This window comes from Dendropsophus ebraccatus, chromosome 15 (genome assembly GCF_027789765.1).
Source record: "Dendropsophus ebraccatus isolate aDenEbr1 chromosome 15, aDenEbr1.pat, whole genome shotgun sequence".
NCBI classification, from domain to species: Eukaryota; Metazoa; Chordata; class Amphibia; order Anura; family Hylidae; genus Dendropsophus; species Dendropsophus ebraccatus.
Genome location: NC_091468.1, coordinates 24887614 through 24897633, shown reverse-complemented (window position 1 = coordinate 24897633; position 10020 = coordinate 24887614).

Sequence of the window (10020 nt, the reverse complement as noted above, 5' to 3'; positions counted from 1 at the left end):
ACTACCCTATATTGGAAGCATAACAGTGCAAACAGCTCCTCATATCTCAGCTACCTGTACAAATACAAGTTTGACATGGCGAGAACCGGGATATTGGGGTAAACTGAGGCCACATCTGAACTTACAGGTATTGAATGAAGATTGACTATAATTATTCCGGGTTTTGTACAAAATGTTCCCAATCTCATAACATCCTCTCTATAGACTGATGCACCGATAGCGCCATCTACAGGGTACAGGCCTATATAGACAATATCCCCAGATTTTCTCCCATCCATCTATAAATATCCTGTGTGGCGGTGAAGGACGGATGACTGTAGGAGACAAAGGGAGAAAAAAAATTACAGTTTTCAGCAAATTCCTTTATTTATTACGTTTGAAAGGCAGACGTCAGTCAGACATCCAAAATTCTGTGTCAGAGTTGGCGAAATCTGCCATCTGCTGGTCAGGAGCTGGATCTACAGTCTGGATGTTATTACACACCAGGACTGCAGGATATTATGGGTGTTCTCTGACCTCCAAGAATAATCTCTACAGGCTCCCAATAGAGCTAGAATATTAATTAACCCTTTAAATACTAAATGTTCCTGATCTATGTTTTGTAGTTATCTATCGACATCGCTGAGGCTCCTGATCACTGGCAAAGTAAGTTTTCTACAGGACAAGAAAGAACATACCTCAAAAGTGTGGTTGTTCACGCATGTCTACATAAAAGAGGGATTTACGGGCTATTTGAGGAAAGTTTCTGAGATAAGCGGGGGGTTTTAGAATACACAAATCCACTATTCCCCATCGATGGCCAGTTTTATAGAATATGAAACCCTAGGAAGAAGCTCAGTAGGTCCCACACTCTCCAATTTCATACTAGTTCACTAGAATGAATTCTAGAATGAACTCTAGAATTAACTCTACAAGTTCATTCTCGTTTATATATAATTACATAACCTAAATTTTCATAGCCAGATACTGCTATATAATGCCCACACACAAGTGTTCAAATGATACCGCCATGCAATGCCTAAAGAATGCCTCCATATACTATATTGCCCTCATCACGCACAATACAGCCATTCAGTAAAAAAAAGTATACCGCCATACGGTAAGTAATGCCTCTGTATAATATCCAGATAATACTGTCACATATTACCCAGATAACATTGTCATATAGCTAAAAACATATTACAGACAGTGAAAAAAATTATTCCACCATACAGGGCCTAAATAATACCCCCTTATAGTATCCAAATAATACTATTATATATTGCTTGTTCAGCCATAGTGTCATACTGCCAGGAGATGACAAATCTCATGTAGTGGCCTCTACAGGAGAAGTATGGTATTACATGCAGTATACTTTATTGAATATAATATATGGTTAGCCTTATCTGCTTTTTGCAGCTAATAGAGAAAAGGGGGTTCCCAGGTGGGATATGGGCCTCCCCTTTTGGAGGTTTATGGGGTATGTAGACATGGGTAATCCTAGTATGGTAAACTCTTCCTATGTCTGCGCGTATGTTCAGGGAATAGCGTTTGTGGATGTGATAGAAAACATGCGGTAATATTTATATCGTATTTACATATTTCACACGCCGCGCCGCAGTGTAAATTTAATTAGAGCGCGTTACTGAAGTGAGATACATTGTGACGCTGAGAATCACGTTAGGGGGCGGCAGGGATGACAAGGATTAATAATTTGTTTAATGAGTCAGCTCGGAAAACACTTTATGTAAATATGATTTCCTTGTATTGTGTCTAGAAGGATCCGCACGGATATTTATACTTATCTAGAACAAACCCAGATATATAGAAGATTCTGCCGACTTTGGATACAGAGCAAATAAGGGGAGACTGATAATACAGACTGGGATTATAATCAGTAGCGGATTATAATAGGGGCCCTGAGCTCTTGGGGGCCCATGACCACCCAAAAAGACTTATACTTTCAGTGGTGTACTGTCTCCTGGCTACACTTCCGCCATGATTTGCAGAAAATCACAGTTTTTTTATGGCAATTTTGCACAAATAAGGACATCATGACATTATCTATACTGTAATTTGAACGCCAGGCTAGTGGCGCCATAGTTACAGTGGGGTGGGGGGGCCCAGGGTTGGTGAACAGCCCGGGGCCCATGGTAAAGTTAATCCCCCCCTGATTATAATAGTTACTTAACTCCTTCAGATCCTGGTGTGTGTGAGTGCTGAAAAACTTCCTGTTGGCTATAATAGAAAGGTGTGTATGGGGCCCCACCCACCAGACCCCTATCTTCAATTGGTCTCAGGACTAGAGCATGTGTGGTGCGGTGCCGCAATGAGGTTTGGTGGTCTCCCCCTGAAAGGTAAGCTGGTTCGGTGGTGTGGTAGCTGAGTGAGTCTAGGGTCACTTTGGCACTTGTCACAGTAGCCTGGAGTGGTGTAGGACCCACCCTGGATAGTTTGGCACCGCAGCAGCACAGTAAGAAAGTGTACAGGTGTGTGTGGTTGTGGGTGCGGGTGCGTAAGGTTAGGCCAGTCCTGGTCGTCCTGCACTGTGCAGTGGAATACCTAGACTCTTATGGTAACTTTGTTCCACTGGGGTCAGTTCCTGTGACTGCTGAGGTAACTGCCCTGCACTTTAAGAGAGGTTCCTGGCGTTGACAAGGTGTCCCCTATCTGGTTTCTCTCCCCTTGGTACTTCCTTTACACTGCATCTTGGTTGTGTTACTCATAAGGAAGAACTGTGACTTGCTTGGTTGTACCTCTCTCCGACTCACTCCAGACAACAGCTGACTAACTCCTACCACCAGGAACTAAGTCTTTCCTACAGGGGGTCCAAATAACTCTGCCTGTGATTGGTGGGGGCTGTCTGTATAAGGAGAAAGAGAACAGAGGATAGGGTATAAAAAAGAGAGAAAGCACGTGCACCTGTGAGTGGGTGAAGAACAACATGTGACATAGAACTATTAACCCAGTACTTTCCTCAGCTGTGCACAGAATAAGCTACATACAAACACAGTAGTGACACCTAGTGGGGAAAACACAGAATACAGTTACACCATCTCCTAAAACTTTACACAGGTGCATAAGGACAGCACCCTATGCTGAGGTACTACACATGGAAGAAGAAATCTGGTCTGATGGGTCACGTTGGGCGGCCAGGTGTGTGCGTCACTTACTTAGGGAGGAGATGGCCCCAGGATGCACTATGGGAAGAAGATAAGATGGCAGGGTAAGTGTGATGGGGAATATTCTGCTGTAGACCTTGTGTCCTGGTATTATGTGGCTGTTATTGTGAAACGGACCACCCACCTAACATCATTGATTAGAGGGGTGCAAATTAGGGATGGTCCGAACCGAGTTCGGTTCGGGTTCGTACGAACCCGAACTCTCGGTAATGATTCCCGCTGTCTGCCCGCTCCATGCAGCGGGCGGATCCAGCGGTAGGACCGCCTGGAAAACTGGGATACAGCCATAGCCATAGACTGTATCCCAGTTTTCCAGGCGGTCCTCCCACTGTATCCACCCGCTCCACGGAGCGGGCAGACAACGGGAATCTGATGCCGAGCGTTCGGGTTCATACGAACCCGAACCTCGGAGGGTTCGGACTACTCCTAGTGCAAATATAATCCTCGAAACCCATTACTGGATACAACAATGACAGATGTAATGTCCCCTTTAAATTTGTGGATGTTGGCAAGTGCTATGTTTGTGCCCCCCTCCCGCTCCCTTAGTAATTTTGTAATCTAGTTGAGGCTCACATTATACACTCGAAATGCTGTGAATCATTTCATCATTATTTCAATACACAATGTTCTCATCACATCCATGAGTCATCATAACAAGCAGTATACAGCGAGAAAAAGCCATATATACAGTCAGATTCTGCCAAATGCATCTCATTGTGGACGGGATGAAATGATCCAGTGAGTACCAAGCGTGCCGAGGTGCGAGGCATCAGACGCCTCCGATTACAATGAATAGTTCTATAGATTGTGTTTCTATCCATAAAGATAACTCTACAGATGGCTCCTCACTGATGGATGGCATGTAGGGGGGACAGGCTGTTAAGCTCACAGAGCATTGTCTACACTGGATACAACTGTATCACTTCTCAGCTGTAAGCAGGATTAGCTATGTACAGTACAATGTATGAGTCGAGTCCAGGCTGTTAAGCTCACAGAGCTCAGCTTTTGGGGACTACAGACTTCAGGTTAAAAACCCATAAGCAGCATACTATCAGGTAAGTATTCTAATAGCCGGTGACCAAGTTTGTACAAATGTACATGTGGTATCCCACCACAGGTGTTTTTATCTTTTCTGTGCACCTCTCAAAAAGCTTCCTCTTTCAGATTAAAAAGTGGTGATGAGGTAGTCTGAAGTTTCGCTACTAGATGTCAGTATTTTATATTTATATGTGTTACACAGCTGAAGTCAGTATTGGGTTAAGGTTTTATGTGTACCATGTGTTATTTTTGACCAATAGGAGGTGCTCTCTACTTCTGACCTCTCTCTTTTCTCCTTTCTTATGCACACACTCATCCCCACCACTCACAGTGGGGTTCACTTTGGGCCCCTGTAGGAGGAGTTACATGGTGGAGGACGTGCACGTTCAGTCTTATCCAGATTCTCAGAGAAGGAAGATGCAAAAACAGCTGTTACTGCAGTAGGTAAGCCAGGGCCTGGCTGATGCCAGGACTCCTGTCAGGGACACAGGCAGCCTAGTCTAGTTCAGACACCAGTGTGTACAGATGCAGCTAGAGAAAACCAGTTTTTTTACTACTACCACTATGTTCAGTATGTAGTGCTAAGCACTTTCGAAGCGAAAGGGATCAAGAAACACCCTAACCCATGCCGAGAACACGTCTACAAGGAGCAGAGCAGTATCCTGAACACAAGAGGAACTATCCAGGATAGGACTAGTGTAAAGAAGGTACTGTATAGGTATCCTATCTCTCAGTGCAGGTAACTGGGACACCCCCGGACACTTAGCTACGCCCAGATAACCACGGCTGGGGCTTGTAGTATCCTGACAGGACGAGTAGCTCGACACTGTAGGGCAAAAGCTGGTCAGACCAAAGTCTAAACACAATTACAAGTAAACTTCTCACTATAATGTATATCTTCAAGTTCCAGCAGAGAACACAGCTACATTGGGTTGGAGCTCCTCTGACAAACTCCTCTTCTCTACAACTACGTCACTACTCTTCTACTCCTCCAGCACCTCCTTAAGCACAGCAAGTTTAAGCACTTAGGGGGAGATTTATGAAAGGGTGTAAATATACACCTGGTGTAAACTGCCCACAGCAACCAATCACAGCTCACCTTTCAGCTCTGGCAAAAATATAAGAGGAGCTTTGATTGGTTTCTGTGGGCAGTTTACACCAGGTGTATATTTACACCCTTTTATAAATCTCCCCATAAGAGTCTGTGTGAAACATTTATCTATTCTTAAAAAGTGTGTTGTATTATTGAAGAATTTGTCAGTAAAGCTGTTCTAGTTTTCACATCACTGGGACTCTGTCATATTTTATACGCACCAGCACCCATACACACCATACCCTTTCTGTGGGTGGCGTTACCGATAGTCCGGGTGGGTCAGATACCACTCAGGACTGCCGTGACAAGAGCCCAAGGTGTGGTGTATGCAGGGCCGGCCTTAGGGTAGATGGCGCCCTGTGCGAAACTTTCTTTTGGCGCCCCCCCCCCCCGCCTCTGCTGATACCCCCTAATAGTGACATAAACTAAATATTACAGCCTCCCACCCCCCCAGACAACCCCCACTGCCCCCCGCTGACTGTTATATATGTGACCTTTTTATCACTTTTTGAATTTTTTTTCTGGGATGTGATTTCACTAAAAATCTGTAAATTTGGACTTCAGGATGTCAGGGTATGCTGGGGGTAATAGTTATGCACTGTTTTGGCTGTTGGGGTATGTTGGGAGTAGTAGTTATGCAGATAGATAGATAGATAGATAGATAAATGATAGATAGATAGAAGATAGATAGATAGATAGATAGGAGATAGATAGATAGATAGATAGATAGATAGATAGATAGATAGATAGATAGATAGATAGATAGATAGATAGATAGGAGATAGATGATAGATAGATAGATAGATAAATGATAGATAGATAGGAGATAGATAGATAGATAGGAGATAGATAGATAGATAGATAAATGATAGATAGATAGATAGATAGATAGATAGATAGATAGATAGATAGATAGGAGATAGATAAATAGATAGATAGATAGATATGTAACAGAAAATCTAAGCAGCACTGCTCAAAAATGTTCGGGTGCCAGCGGTCCTGGATCCTGACCACAGATCGTTCCCAAATAGCAAATAGATAATCCACGGCACTCACGGGGTTAAACGGTGAAAAAAGTAAGTGATTTATTGCAGCATTCCAAAACAAGACACGACGTTTCGGTAACCTCACGTTACCATCCTCAAGTGTACAAAGTGAAATACATCAGGGGTGTATATACCCACACAAAGTTCTGTGATTGGTTTACAATAATTGCAAATAGTTCACACATGTGTTAACAAACATCAAGGTTGTGCAAAACAAAGTTAGGTTGTGCTGATTAGAAGGACACTGCCCACTGTGGGCGTGTGTCCAAATACATGTGACATAGTCATGTGATCAGTGGGCGTGTGTGTCCAAATACATGTGACATAGTCATGTGATCAGTGGGCGTGTGTGTCCAAATACATGTGACATAGTCATGTGATCAGTTAGAATCCCACCCACATTGTTGTAAATGACTCTCAGTGTCTGTGAGTTAAAAAGAGTACAAAGTCTCTATTCAAAATGAAGTCACTTGAATAGGGCAACGCAAATCTTAGATACAAAGTATAAGTCCATAAGACATAGTTACTGCTTGCTGTAACCGGTTCTGGACCCACCATACGGCTCGGGCGATCATAGCAGCTGGCACATGCGCAGTGAAGAAAGATAGAAGCCTGCGTCCTGCGTCGTCATGGTGACGTGAGCCTTCCCACAGGTAATCTTACATCTTGCTTGCTTTTCCTGATGTTTCCTGCGGAGCACAAAGTACCATTGGGAGCAGTTCACATGTAACAGTAGTGCTGCGTCTTTAACATAGGACCTGGAGAGGTCCACGAACACTGACCTGGTCTGTAGGACGGATGTTTTCCCTTCGGCTTTGGGTGGGCATCCTGGCTTAGGATGCTGTCCAGGTTACTTGGGAGCTCCAGTCCGGATGACAGGGGACCAAGAGAGTGCCTGCACAGGACAAGATGGGCCCCGGGGTCGTGTTCACAGAACCTGTAAGCGATGGGCTTAGCTACCTACAGTGACTCTCCTTACCTGTGGGAAGGCTCACGTCACCATGACGACGCAGGACGCAGGCTTCTATCTTTCTTCACTGCGCATGTGCCAGCTGCTATGATCGCCCGAGCCGTATGGTGGGTCCAGAACCGGTTACAGCAAGCAGTAACTATGTCTTATGGACTTATACTTTGTATCTAAGATTTGCGTTGCCCTATTCAAGTGACTTCATTTTGAATAGAGACTTTGTACTCTTTTTAACTCACAGACACTGAGAGTCATTTACAACAATGTGGGTGGGATTCTAACTGATCACATGACTATGTCACATGTATTTGGACACACACGCCCACTGATCACATGACTATGTCACATGTATTTGGACACACACGCCCACTGATCACATGACTATGTCACATGTATTTGGACACACGCCCACAGTGGGCAGTGTCCTTCTAATCAGCACAACCTAACTTTGTTTTGCACAACCTTGATGTTTGTTAACACATGTGTGAACTATTTGCAATTATTGTAAACCAATCACAGAACTTTGTGTGGGTATATACACCCCTGATGTATTTCACTTTGTACACTTGAGGATGGTAACGTGAGGTTACCGAAACGTCGTGTCTTGTTTTGGAATGCTGCAATAAATCACTTACTTTTTTCACCGTTTAACCCCGTGAGTGCCGTGGATTATCTATTTGCTAGATAGATAGATAGATAGATAGGAGATAGATAGATAGATAGATAGATAGGAGATAGATAGATAGATAGATAGAAGATGATAGAAGAAGAAGCATCAGGCTTACAGCAGGGGCACAGGATGCGAGACGCTGCAGGAATTGCTGAGGAGCATGGAGGAGGCACAGGGCTTGGCAGAGGTTACAGGTCATCACACTGATGGGGAAGCACGGTCTGTGCTAAAATGGTCAGCTTACACACACAGTCCGGCACACAGTTGAGCAGGCTGCATTGTGGCAATGAGTGAGTGAGTATCCCACCCGCGGTGGGCGCCGGGGGCGGGGCTTGTCGACGAGGGGCGGAGCTTACCGGGACGTACCCGGAACATTAATTTGCCAGTCCCTAGTCTGGCTTCAGGAGCGCCCCAAACCAAGCACTATGCAGGGAGGGCAGGCGACCAGCTAGGGGGGCGCTTTGGCAGACAGACAGAACGTCTGTCTGCCAGACAGTTAGGTGTGCAACTGTCTGCCAGAGCGCCCCCCAGCGGGCTAGGAGTGATGCGCCCTGTGCAAGCGCACAGGTCGCACACCCCTAAGGCCGGCCCTGGGTGTATGCTCGACCGGTCACTTGCTAGGTGGAAACTTGTGATGCCACTTCTGTGGTGGTTGGTTGAAATATAGCTCAGCCAGATGTTAACTTGTCATAAACGCCAGTGCCGGTTGGGCACACAGGTATGGTGCAACACCTGCTTATATTTTAGATAGGCTGGCTATACCCTTTCCCCTGTGGTCGGTAACCTGTGGTGATGTGAGGGTGTCCCTTGGGCTGGAGTGGAGTTGTGACCAACCCGGAATATCAATACCGTCACCCACAGAAAGGGGAGATGACCCAAGGCAGATGCAATGGCTGTGTAGGTGCTTAGCGAATAACCACTGAGTCCAGTAAAAATAAACTCTTCTTTACTGCAGGAAGGCTTAATACAGTGATATACAGTAGGATCTTGACTTGATAATATATTTTAATCTTTAGTGACACGACCTGTGCTGAGGGCTCAAGGAGAGGTGCAGCCGTGCTGACTGAGTTGCGTGCTGAGAGGTAGAAGGATGTCGAGAGTCCCAACCCGGGGTAGAAGTGTGCTCTGCCGGACGTTAGAAATAGAATAAGTAGAATACTTGAAAGTAGAGAGAATACTTGTGCCTGTGTTTTGACTCTTTAGTCTTTTCCCCACCAGTGTCGGGTGTCCCATCCTAGAGGGTGACACAAGCCCCAGACCTTGTTTCCTGGGATGAGCAGAGAGGTCAGAGTTCTCTGATGACACCTGCACTGCAAAATATAGTACGTATAGTAGCAACTTTGCTCTATCCGGTTCAGTTCCTCTTTCTTCAGGATATTTTCCTGCACTTTTAGACTGGTTCTCAGCGTGGGTTGGGATGATCCCTGACTTGTCCTCTCTAAGTGTGTGTTCAGCACTGCATAGTGTGTGGAAGTGCTGCTGTCAAGAAAAGAGTGCTAAGGTATCTTATGTGTGTCCATTCACTACAGAGACCGACCCAAAAACTCCAAAGGGCCCTACTTGGCTACTGCAGAGACCGTTCTGACTTGCGTCCATCCTCTACCAGCCAGAGTAAGACTCACTAAGGTGTGGCTACACTTCCTCTCCCCATGTGACTTCCTCCTACAGAGTCTGTAACATGTGCTGTGAGTGGGTGAGAAGAGAGTGCAAGAGAAGGGTAGAAATAGATAGAAAAGAGAAAGAGCTCCCATTGGTGCACAGATCCTAGAAACAATAACCCTTTAGTTACCTACAGCTGTGCAATACTTAGGTACACAATATACATACTAGCGACATCTAGTGGCAACTTAAGTACTACTTCATTACCACTTTTACTTTGAAGTACAGACTTTTGCGAGGGGTGTAAAGACAAGAAACACCCTTGGTGGGACACCAAAAAGGGACCCACTACAACCTGGCAGGTCACCGACAATTGGGCAACACAGCCAGCCACACAAACAAAGCAGGTACCAGCAATATACCTGTGTTTTGGACAAGCACTGGCG